The sequence below is a fragment of the Amblyomma mixtum genome, chromosome 6 (genome assembly GCF_055824585.1).
Source record: "Amblyomma mixtum isolate Tamu chromosome 6, ASM5582458v1, whole genome shotgun sequence".
Lineage (NCBI taxonomy): Eukaryota > Metazoa > Arthropoda > Arachnida > Ixodida > Ixodidae > Amblyomma > Amblyomma mixtum.
Window position 1 is genome coordinate 159925311 of NC_143017.1, and position 13090 is coordinate 159938400.

Consider the following 13090-nt stretch of genomic DNA (forward strand, 5'->3'; position numbering starts at 1 on the left):
AAGTAAGCTCCGAGCAACGTCTTCACAAGCACATGAAAACAGAGGGATAAGTTCTCTTCGACCGCGCCCGGTGAATGAACGCTAACTAAAAAAGCTAACGAGCGGCGCGTTACTTCCTTGATTGTTGCTCGGTTCTTCATTGCTTCTACAGCGAAAGAAGCGGTTGATCCAAATCTAGGCCCCTGAAGTACCGCCTCATTGTTACGGGCGCTGACAAGCCTGCCCTCGATTTTTAACGCCAGGGATAAAACGGGGCGAACTACATAAAAATAAACAAAAGATTACATACACCAGCGACTAATCGATTATATTTCGTCAAGCGACTCCCCCCCCCCACCTCTTCATGCAATCAGGAATCGCTGAAGTGAAGCAGACACCACATGTTTTGCAGTGAAACACACCAGCAGACAAGCGCAGAACGATGCCAAGTGCTCGGAAGTCCCTGCTCTCCTTTCAAACGCCCTGAACTCCGGGCGTGGCGCATGTTCGACGCGCACCGCGACACCACGGCGATCAAATATACTGAAGACGGCGGTTAGGAACCTCGAATAAACGCTGCTCCCGGTTCTAATTAAAAGCAAATCGAGGCCAAAAGCCCGAAAGAAAGTTCGCAAGGTGCAGTCAGGCCAAACTGGAAGAGTGCGCACGCGCTCCCATAGTAACACAAAGCAGCAAGAAAAGTGCGCCCGGTTGACGCATGGAGTGTCGGCGATAGGCCCCCTTCCGCCGTGGACATTGTTTTTTTTTTTTTTTGGCGGGTCGCTCGCGGTTCACGGGAAATCATAGTCCACCATACAATGCTGTTGTGACAAGGGACGAACTCAATCGACTTAAGTTGCATTTGCGCCACGTTGCTGCGGCGCAGTATCAGCAAAAACAACGATATAAGACGGACCATTCAACAACCTCCAGCTGTCGTCGAGCGACACGTGAATAACGCACTAACCACTTGCACGCCTACGCCCCAGAACGGCCGCACAAATCCCGCCGGTAGACGCCGCGGGTGGTTCCTAAAAAGTAGCAGCAGCGCTAGAATTCCTAGCCCACAGTGCTCTTGGTTTATACACGGAGGGAAACTCGAGCAGCGAGGCGAAGCACTAAACGCGCGCACAATTCTCCTATCACGTCAGACACGCTTTGCGTGAATGTTTACATTCAGGTCACCCATCCACACGAAAAGAAAAACCCATCAGGGCCGTTGCCTGAAACAACGAAGAGCACTCTCTTCAAAGCCTGCCGGCTGTGACAGCCCATGAAAGATAAGAAGCCGTCCCCCAGAGGACAGCAGAAATGAATGGCACAGAGGCGGACACACGTACCTCTACAGCATCTCAGCGGTTCCCGCTACGGAGACCCCGGCCGAGATTTGTCCGAAGGATATATCCACGGGTCGGTCCTTGCACACTGGCGACGTCACACAGCCACGGGGGCCGAAGGGCAGCGAGCGCGAGCCGGCCGAAAATGCGTCGCACGGTGCCGACGATCAATAAAACCCGAGGGAAGCGGAGCTGAAGGGCGCAGCATCCGAGCGCGGCTCCATCCGCCGCCTCTCTCCTCCCTCGGCTTCGCGCTGCCGCCGGAGCCGGGAGCGGCAGCCACCGACCGCCGCACAGAGAACAGCACCAACCGTCACGTCTGACCCCGTCGGCAGCAGAAGTGGTCAGAAATCGCCCGCTCACGGGCCCCGAAAGCACGTCACGAACGGTAACTGCTTCGGCGACTGTCACGGGCTGAGATGCGGCGGTGCCGCGGCGCGTCCTAGCGCTACATCGGAGGGGGGGTGCCACCGAGGCGAAAGAGGAGCGGCGGCCGCACCGCCTCCCGTTTCTCTCTCCGCCGACCGGCAGAACAAATGGGCTCTCGCCGAATGCGTAGAGCAGATGGAGGAGGAGAGAGGAGAGAATCGCTGTCGACGCCAGCGGCTGGTCGCGGAGAGTAGAGAAACTAGCGGAAGGCCAGCACGGCATTCGAGACCGTCGAATTTCAGCTACCGATCTCGGGGGCCGTCCGATGCGCGCCGAGCGAGGAAAGCGCGGTGCGGATTATGCAGCTGGCGATTGGTGGCCTCGCGGAATAAAGCAGGCGGAGCCCAAGATTGCAGCTGTATGTTTCTAATTTCCAGAGACTCGGTACAAATCACGCGAAGGAAGACTGCTGTTCGCTGCCAGTGCAGCAAGAATGGGACAGTTCCTTCAAACTTTTAGAAGTGTCCAACAGAATACAGACCCGCTAACAAAAGCAACCTTTCCCACGAAAGCGCAGAGGTATGAAGGAGGATGACCTCTGTCGGCTCACGCAAGCTTTCCTCATTAGCAGGATAGTCTACTCCTACCCCTACTATCACCTCCGCCGGAAGCGCCGGAAGGACGAGGAAGCTGTGAACAGCATTATACGTTCAGCGTACAAAGCGGCACTGGGGCTACCTCAGTACGCCAGCACACAGCACCTCCTCCAACTCGGCATCTACAACACGCTCACAGAACTCATAGAGGCACACAAGACCGCCCAAATCCACCGCCTCTCCCGCACTAAACACGGGCGGCTCATACTTGACCGTCTCAACATCAACCCCATAGGCGACGTCCACCCCACGATGCCCATTCCGATAGGGGTCTATAGCCGCCTAGTTATAAAACCAACCCCAAAAACATGCTACCTGGCCGCCATGATACGCGCCGTCAGCTGAAAGCCCTAGCACTAGATGCCACATACCTTGCCGACGAACACGCAATATACGTAGATGCTGCACGGCAAAGTGCAAACACATACGTGGCTTGTGCAACCACGCCACAGTCTACTCTCGTCACCGCCGCCACCGTAGTAGCTCAATCTCCGACAGCGGCAGAAGAAACCGCCATCGCGCTGGCCATCGCTGACCCACGTACGCGCACAGTCCACAGCGACTCCAAAAGAGCAATACAAAATTACTCGGCAGGTTTTATCTGCCACCCCGCTGCACGCATCCTTCGCGGCTGCACTCCCGACCATAAGATCAACCTGGTCTGGGTACCCGCCCACGCGGGAAACTCTGGAAACGAAGGGGTCGACCGACTAGCCCGAGGACTAACCAACCGGGCGGCCGGCCCCACGGACCCAGACGCTCTTGCCGAGGCTCCCCAGACCTTTGCAGAAATTACCAACCTCTACAGAGAGATGAGACGCCAGTTCCCGCCTCCACACCCCGACTTGAATCGAGCGCAAGCCACCTTGCTCCGCAGGTTGCAGACACACTCTATCCTTAGCCATTCTAGACTTTCACTCATCACAGACGGGAAATACGACCCCGTCTGCCAAAATTGTTACCAGGGAGAAATCGCCACCCAGGCTCACATCCTCTGGGGTTGCGCGGGAAATCCGCCCTCTCGAACCTTACTGCCAGCTCCCTCCGAAGACGGATGGAACCAACTCCTCAAAAGGCCAGACAAGAGCATCCAACTGGCACTCATTTCGTGGGCCCAGGAAGTCGCCCCCACCTGGGGGCCACACCAAGCCCACCTGCCGTAAATCCCGCCAATCTATGGCAATAAAGTTTTGTTTCTCTCTCTCCACGAAAGCGCGAACCCAGCGCGAACCAGGTCATACAATGCTGCAGTTGACAGTACGAGTAACTTCGCCTTGAAAGGTCTATGGCTCTAGCCTGTTCATTTACGTATGTTGCAGCAATGCCTCTACAACAATGAACATTTCCTGCTTTGAAAAAGAATTATCTGCATCATATGCAATAGGCCTGACGATTGGTAAATTGGTAAATTGCTAAATTGGTTTTTGAGGAAAGGAAATGGCGCAGTATCTGTATCACATATCTCGGAGGACACCTAAACCGCGCCTTGAGGGAAGGAAGGAAGGTAGGAGTGAAATGAAAGAAGAAAGAGAAAAAGAGGTGCCGTAGTGGAGGTCTCCGGAATAATTTCGACCACATGGGGATCTTTAACGTGTACTGACATCGCACAGCGCACGGGCGCCTCTTGCGTTTCGCCTCCATCGAAACGCGACCGCCGCGGTCGCGTTCGAACCCGGGTACTCCGGCTCAGTAGGCGAGCGCCTTACCACTGACCCACCGCGGCGGGTACCTGACGATTTTCTTTACAGCTTTCGGTCAAGAATTAGGTATGCAAAGAACATTTGTTTAACAAAGAGGAAAAACTGAATATTGAGCACTTAGGTCAATGCACCATACTCGACCGCGCTCCACCTCCGCAAGACTTTCGCAAATGACCGGTTAAAATTTTCCCACTCTACTGAACAGAGCTCTGAAGAATGACTTCGATTCGACTGTTCACAAAATTCCAGATTCAAACCTTTCCTTTTCAAGACCCCCAAGTCTTCTTTGATACACAAAGTTTGTAATGATAGCGGGGACTGCTCATACCACTGCTGGCGCAGTGGTGCAGCGGTTAAGCGATGCACCACTGCCCTGGCAGGTGGCTGTTTCCAGCCCAGCCACCGGGGGGGTTTCAGAGACCCAGGTTGTTCTTCCCTAGATCCAGCTAGGCTCATGCGCAGTGTCACGGTGGGCATGTGACAACTGCATTGAACTACTTTAATTGCCTTCTCGAGGGTGAGGCTGGGGGGTGGCGTGGTGAGATGGAGGAAGGGAATAACACTCATTTCGCAATAAAATGAGCATTCGCACACTCCTAATTCGCTTCGCGAACGTAAGAGAAACCGGAGTTGTGCACAGTTCTAACAACTCGGGCTGCGCGCAAAGAGCGAACAGCGGCAAAGGCACGGCTGATGTCCGACTGCGCAATGAGCCACCAGCAGCCACACTAAATGAAAACAATACGTGAGCCTTCGTGTATGCGCCCACTCTTTCCAATGCTCGCTTCGCCGCATTGTGTTCAGCAGTTCTCGAGCAGTTCTGGTTACAGCCGATTCGCACCGGGATTTTTCACGCTCGACCCCAATCGTGTACTCGCATACGGAGGTCGATACGAACCGCAGCCACCGACAATCGAACGTTTCGAACAGTACCACCACAAAAGCGGCCGAACGCGGCTTCCAGACGGTGCTGCTGCCGTCACAATAACGCCACCTTTGTAAACGCCGCCAGTGCGCCAAGAAGAAAGCTCGCCGGGTGTAAATGGACCCACGCGTTTAGCCCAACCCCTTCACACCCGTTCCTATTCCCCTCCCTCTTCCTCTTGCGTTTCTCTCTCTATATAAGTGTGCGCGTATGCGCCTCAAGCCGTCTATTCCCAGTAGTCGGCTTCCCGATTTGTCCAGCTCCACTCGGCGTGGGGCAGACAGTTTGCGCATATATATATACACATCTAGCGCTCTAAGCTGCCCGCACGTACACAAGCAACACAAACGGTGCCTGCAAGGCACGGACCGTGCTTCCGAACACAGGGAGAGTCGCAGATATAAGCGAGATCAAGGTGTGCCCGTGCTATTTCACGCGAACAAAATGGGCTTCACACAAAACTGAACAAGCCGGTTTTTCCACGCAGCTAACGATAATCTGTTACTACTACTACTACTACTACTACTACTACTACTACTACTACTACTACTACTACTACTACTACTACTACTACTACTACTACTACTACTAAAAGAGCCAGAACAGGGATTAGTTGGTATTCTATCATATGTTTGAAAAACGCTAGCTTCAGAACGGGCACAGGGCGGGTGGGAAGAACACAAACCTGGACAAAGTAGTATACACTCTCAAAAAATTTAGTAAACAGGTGTAAAAGTAGTAAGTGCAGCAGTTACTAACTTTGACTCCGTTTCACTACTTTTTGCTAACTATTTACTACCCTCTTCAAGGTATATAGTTAGCAAAAGTAGCCCTTACTTCCTTTTTACTAACTATGGTCGCTAGTTACTACCTATAGTTAGTAACCGTTCCTTTAACACTAAAATAAAGTCAAACAATATAACTGACACAGACTGCCGAGCCAATAAATTTGTTTTGTAATTAAACATTTCTGCGGGGGAGTGCGGTTAGGTAGACTAAGCTGTTTCTATAATCTCAACTCCATAACTAACACTCGTATCTTAGCTCAAAAGGTAAGAGCCACTAGCCCGTAAATGAGAGTCTGATTTACTGAGTATATAAGACTGAGAAAGATTTACAATGGAAGCGCAGTGCGCGTGTGTGACTCTATTTGGTTTGTGTTTTGCTTGCACTCTGAACCTTTGTGCACACCGGTAAGCTTGTTTGATTCCGTCACCTCGCATAATTTGTACAAGTAATGTGCAATAAGCCTTAACCTAAGTGTGTGGTTTACGGCCAGCACTCTCTGGCAGCTCTGACTAGTTTCGGGAATTAGTCAAATTGACTATGTGGCTTTTCTCATTTTTCTAGTGAGCACAAATTTAACAAGCCAGGCCAGCACACCGTACGAAGAACCTACCAACATATGCAAGTTTCTATTCATTTTCTTAGTAATCACTACTAGCTTCCCCTTACTAACTGCGCGCAGCAGCCGTTACTAACTCGATGGGCTAGTAACTGCTACCAACCTTCTCGTTACTAACTGCAGTTACTAACAGGGTAGTAACATATGTGACAACCAGTTAGTTCCCCAAAGTTAGTAAATACCTTTTTTTCAAAGAGTGTACTTTCAACTGTTAATTTTTCGTTTTTTTTTCTTTTATTTTTTGCGCATACGAATTCCATGCTCTTTCCAAAAAACAAACAGCTGAAAGCAGCGCTTCGTCCAAATTGTTTCTGTTCCTCTTACCCGTCCTGACCTCTTCAAGCTAGGGCTGCTCAAGCATATGCTACTGCTACTGCTACTAGAGCCAATAACTGCCAAGTGCCATGTATGTATTTTTTTCTCTCGGTGAATGTTATAAATATATTATTATTTTGGTTATAATATTCCTACGACGTCCGCCTACGAACGCGAACAACCGTTGTTATAAACTAATGATGGAGAACGGGCCTTAATGCTGACTATGTGCGCCTTTTGAAGCAAAATTGTCGCAACGTATAATGTCTACCTTATAAAAGAGGATGATGATGATGATGATCATCATCAACAGTCTGACTACGCCCACTGCATAGGCAAAGGCCTCTCCCATGTCTCTCCAATTAACCCTGTCCTTTGCCAGTTGCGGCTACCGTATCCCCGCAAACTTCATAATCTCATAGTCGCCAATTGATGGCTTCCATGCGGTTCCGGTGAAAACGCCTCCGCCCACACCGCCAAACAGGATATGCAGAACGGGGCGAACGGGGCCTTTGAACGGGGGGCATGGTGAACGAGGCCTTTATCGCTGTCACGTTAAAAATGCTTCAACTCAACTCTCTAATCTCGTCTGTACTGAACGTACAGCCGAGACCACTTTCTCCGGTTTCTAACTGTCCACATATGGCAAGTCCGTTGATGTTCACAACCGATCGTTGAGTCGATTTAGTTCCTAAACTGCACCCTAACCAACAATGAACCCGTGACAGCTTTGTCACTTCCGGGCGGAAATGCAGTTCGAAACGGAAGCGCCGAGCGGTAGGGGTGGATGTCTAATACCTGTGCTACACGGGTACTTTCGAATGACATCTGAGTCGAATGGCATTCGAGACTTGGAATGGCATTCGAACTCGACGGACTCCCGCGGTGCTACACGGCAGTTTCCAAACGCATTCGAAATTCTCAGCTCGTTTTCAGTGTACAACGACGGCGACGGTCACACTAGTCCGACAACGGCACTATCACGGTGTACAGCATCATGTGATTATAGTGAACTATCTAGTTTACTATAACATGATTGTAGTGGGACAAGTTTTTTGGCTACACGACACCGACGAATCCGATCGGCGGACGGTCAGCCTTCATGCCCTCGGGAGTTCGGCGGCTGAGCGAAAACACGCTGATGAGGGGACAGTGCGAATACATGCGCGCTTATACATTATCCGTATTGGAAATAAGCGAAACGAACGGCTATATTTCACATGTGCACACTTGGACACTCAATAGCGATAACAACTTGCCAAATCAATTTCAGCCCACGACGACTCCGTTCCCTTCAGCGACGACTAGGCCTAGCGAGTCCGCAAAGTTGGATCGGTGATTGCGGTGGTTGTGAAGAACGAATTCACAAGTTTTAGCGAATGCAAATGGTCAACGAGTGTAGTTTTGACAACGGTGACATGAAATCAACTATTGCTTACATCGCAGGACGCGCATACGATGAACGGGAAGCGGCGGTGTGACTCGAGCTGCCGAGCAGTGCTTTACGGCCAGCAGCAGTCGTCGCCGTCGCTAGCTTGTGACTAACAAGTTAGGCCATATCAGTTAGCGCGAACGGTCACCAAACATACTTCTGGATAAAGTAGTTTAAAATAAAGTACTGGGCATGTCGGAGGAAGCCGGGAAAATTAGCGAGAAGCGCCGATCATCCGATGTCAACAACCCGGCTGTCAAGTGTTTCTCAGGCGAGCGATCGCGTCGGCGCTTCCCACAGATTGTCGCACTGCGTAAACAAGCACGGGTACAATTGGTACAGAAGAGAAGAGATTATTTAATAGAACTAAAGCGCATATTTCGTTTTGTGTCTTGCAAAAGAGCACAAGCTGTTCATACGAAGCGATGTAAACCAATGTAAACAGTAGTACGACTGCAGTCGTCCTCATCGGCGCACTCCTGGGGAAATTTCATGCACACGCGGTAAATATTCATTGGTGTACTATTATCTGCAAGCACTCACTTAGACGGAACACGAACAATTTGCTAAACAAACAGCAGAAAAAAGCGAGTAGCGGGTATCGAAATGAACAGCCACAGAGCCGAAAGCAGTCGCGCGGCGGTGGGCGGGGCGAAGCGACGGAGGCGGCGACGGCTATTGGTTGGTTCGGGCTGTGTCGCGTTTCGAAGGCATTCCAAAATCTGGAATGTCTCCGCGGAGCTCCTTCGACTCGAATGTCATCTGAACCGAATGCCGTTGAAAAACTTCGTGTAGCAGCGTTAGTTCGGCAGTCGAGTCGAATGACATTCGGTTGGAAGGCATTCGAAACGCCCGTGTAGCAGGGGTATAACTCTCGCTCGCGGGTGTGCGTAAGAAAAGCAGTCTACTACATGGTGCATCCAAGTCCCTCGTGACCATACCAGTGCTCACAACGCGACATTTCACCATCAATAGCTTCCGGAACAGCAGGCGGGAGACCAGATACGCAGAGAACACCCGGCGATGTAAACGGAGTCTCCGCTCTCTGAGCCTCTCTCTAAAGCGGGGCGTTCGCTCGCGGCTAAACAATTCGCTCCACCACAGCTTGGCGGACCTGGCCATGACAAATCAGCAGCAGCAGCAGCTGCAGGAAGATGAGAAGTAGAAGAAGAAGAAACGATCCGGCAACGCGCGCGCACACGATTATTCATCCCTCCCCTCGAAAGCACCATATATATAAACGAGATGCACCCAGGCGGGAGTGGCTATACCATAGTAAGCGCGAGACAGGCACAACGGACACTATGTGGCTCGCATGTAGTGTATATCGCCTGTGGCGCCGCCTCGCGCCGCAGGCGCAGCACGCGCATAACTATGCGTCCGCACGCCCAGCGAAAATTAAATGGAGAGCGCGCGCCCTAGCAGCAAGCGTAAACGAGCCTTGGCCGTCTATGGGGGCCGGGCAATGCGGGCGCTGTATGGCATCTTTGGCTTCCGGACACAGCGCGGCTGTGTGCCATACGCATAAACCTGAGCAGCAGTGTGCGGTGGCAACTATAAATAACGACCACGCATAGGAACTTGCACGGACATCGCCGCTCCCATATTCGGGGCAGCGTGAGCAGAGATGAAGGAACGGGTGTCTCAAGCTAGTGCAGCCACTTACGCTGAAACGACTGGTACAGTGCACGGAGAAAAGCAAGCGGCTGACAGTGCATGTACGCGATCAAAGCGCCACGCATACTCGCCACGGAGCTCAGAGAAACGGCAAACATACGAACCTCGCACAACCAGCTTACAAGCTTAGTTCTTTTCCAACGGGAAAATGCCAGTGAACCCAACTCTTCGCATAGCGTAAGATTGCACCGTAACAATCAATCCGAACGTCATCACCTCGGAATGCTCGGAGTTTTTATGGTCAAAAAATGCACCCTATCGGTTTTCTATGGCACTATTCGATGCGAGGCTGTGCTACGCATCGGAGGGTTAAGATCATACCCATCAATATGTTCATAACAGCATCTTACAATATTCCATAGGAACTTCAAAATTAAAAGTGATATCCAAGAAAGCTGGACTTGATGCCACCGCGGTCATAGTACAGCAATAAACTATCCACTAAGCTCAAAGATAATCATCATGTGCAAGATCCTTGAGTGACTTAAGCAAGATTTAAGGCAATCTGTTTTCATAAAAAAAAAAAAACGTGATTTTGTTAACTAAAAATGGTAACGTAATGAAACATACATGTACAGAGAAGGAATGCGTGGATGACTGTTGCGCGCGAAATTCAACCGACTTAATCGACGCACACACGTAGTTGTTGACGGAAGTATGCATGCTGCATGCGGCTAGTTGGTATTGCATGTTGTGAAGAAGTCAGTGCGAAAACTATAAGGTAGATTGATAAAAGAAAGGAGTGCTAAGGCATCCCGCAGCGCTCATGAACGTCTCCTCTGTCCTTTCTTTTTTTTCTGCCCCTCTTCTAATCTTCTTGACAACGTTGTTTTTTAGCTACAGTGCCAGAGTTCTGGACACACGAGGCCTATATATGTGTCTCAGACGCGAGACCCCTGTCATCACGAAATTAGAATATATTACTCAAACAATTAGGCCACGCAGGGTTCTTCAGGCAGGGCGAGCACTGCGCTCGACGTTGCTTATTTAGTGCACAGTCACCGTCCATGCAGGGGTGTATAGGCAACCATCAAATAAACACGCAGCATCAGTCACCCACAGCCCCCACGCCCATTAATCTTGCGCATCTCCCTAAACACTGTACGGAGTGTGTGTATCTCTGTTCTCTTTTCAGTCTCCGCTCAGATGGCGATGACCTCGAACGACCCACTCTGGCGATGTCGTTCACGTCATCACCGCGCGAGTCAAATCGTCTGTGGAAAAGAAAAATAATCGGAGCACGCAGGTCTCGTGCAGCACTTCACATCGGGGCTATTTTGGGGCATGATGATAAATGGGCAGAAATTACGCGGTCCTCTCCCTGAAAATGAGTTGAGCTATCTAATCACGCAAGGAAGTAAAAAAGAAACGGCACCAAGACTAGGATCCGTGCTGTCGCACGTAGCAGGCACCTGGGAATTAAAAAAAAAAAAACTGGTTATAAATAACTGACATGAGCGCAACGTACAGTCGCGACCAGAATGACCTGCAACGCTTTACCGGGCACTTTCTCTTGGTTTGCGCTTAATAGCAAAAGATTACGCTGTGCTACACAGTACCAAGCACCCAAGAAAACTGCTCGGCAGCTATATACGAACTTCGTTACAGCCACGAACTAGCATAGCTTCCTGACATAAGCTCGCAAAACCTGATCCGTGTTGAGAGTCATACTGAGCGCGATAGTACAAAACGCGTTGGATGTCGCCTCAAGTAACTGCTCTCATTTTAGCAAGTGACATTGGCTGGTTAACTCGATCGGCAGAGCTTTTATTCAGTGAAGGCTGTTTCGAAATGCAGTAACCACAACACTCATCTCGTACACTCTACGTGAAACAACTGCGCAGCGTCAGGGCGAACTTGTGACGAGGAATTTTCTGAAGTTTTTTTCTGTGATTTGTCTCGATTAACTGCAAACGTGTTGAGGCGCTGCGTCCACATTTGTGGACGCGACCGGAGCACCGCTAAATCCTCGTATGCTAGGCGCAATGTGAACAAATGTGCACTCAATGAAAATGTGCTGAAATCTGCAAAACATTACACAAAACCATCTGAGCACGGGCACACAAATTGACCGCAGGAAATCACTTCTAAGACGGATACCCCAGCGTTTTTCGGTAGTCCTGGCATGGCTTCGGTAAGTGTGCGCTTTCATTTGCTTCTTTTGCAAGCATGAACACTTTAAATGCCTAAACCAACCCCCCCCCCCCCCCTTTTTTTTTTATCTAACGACAGGAAGCCGAAAGAAGCATAATTTAAATCGTGAAATCAGTGCTCAGTGACGAAGTGGACACCTGAGGGCCCGCAACAAACTCCATAATTGATTATCTGGGAGGGTGGGCATTTTTTCTGCGCAATCTTAGCAGACTGCTTACAAAAATCGTAAAATTTTTAAATTTCCCCTCCTGAAAAATTGACAAGGACACCTTATTACCTTATGTTTTGGCAATGCAATAGCATTAGAAACTGTTGATGCCTTCACCGGGATTGACGTCACTTCCGGTCTGGTCGGTGACGTCACTCCATCCAGCCAATGAGGAGTATGCGACGAACAGACGCCGCTCCCCCTCCCCGATGGGGCTTCTTATGCTCATAGCGCCTCAAGAGGTAATGGCTTCATTCAGCTTCGCATACTGCTTCAGGGACCGCAACCACAAAAGTATTCTTGCGTAACTTCGGCTCGTCAGTGGCTGCTCACCAATCATAACAACCTTCAAGTATGGGGGCCCAAGGCGACCGCATGCAGAGCAAACACGGCGTGCAGTGGCCGCAGCTATGTGACAGCCACGCATAAAGTGTCGCACCGTGGGAAAAACGCAGGGAAAGGGCGCTCGAGAGAGCGCATAGATAAAAGCGCATGCACGCCCCGTGAGCTGTCCGGATGTGCGGCGACGGGCCGGCGACTCGGATGCGGCGTAGACGGCGTAAACACCGAAGCCGCGCCGCGCTCTGGCGACACTGTTCCTCTCGCACGCATGCATAACGTCGATGGCAGTGCGCGCGCGTGACGGCCTTCTTATGCGGATCCGCACCTCGTGCAGCGCAGGTACGCGCGCAAGCCGGGTGCAATGCGAAGGCGGAGAAAAATACAAACCTCGCCGCCGGCCTCCACTTGCAAGCTGCGTCGCGAAAGGTGCGCCCGCTCTACTCAATGGAAAAGAATTCCACAGGCTGTCACACCCCTTCTACCGAAGCGCATAACCGTCGAGCTCTACAAGGCTGTGACCCGCCTTGGTGGTTCAGTGGTTAGGACTTTCGGCCGCTGAGCGAGGAAGCGAGATCGAATCTCGAAGAAGCC

General features: G+C 50.9%; 1 protein-coding gene across 2 annotated transcripts in view; it reads right to left on the minus strand.

Annotated features, from left to right (window-relative positions):
* LOC149340978 (uncharacterized) overlaps window positions 1–13090 on the minus strand; it is a 135996-nt gene that overhangs the window by 83077 nt on the left and 39829 nt on the right. Inside the window, exon 1 of one of the 2 annotated variants that reach the window (XM_089549922.1) lies at window positions 1320–1872. The exons of the other annotated variant lie outside the window; for it this stretch is intronic. The gene's annotated coding sequence lies outside the window, so the exon portion shown is untranslated. Of the gene's footprint in view, window positions 1–1319; window positions 1873–13090 lie in introns of those variants that run through there. 2 annotated transcript variants of the gene reach the window in all.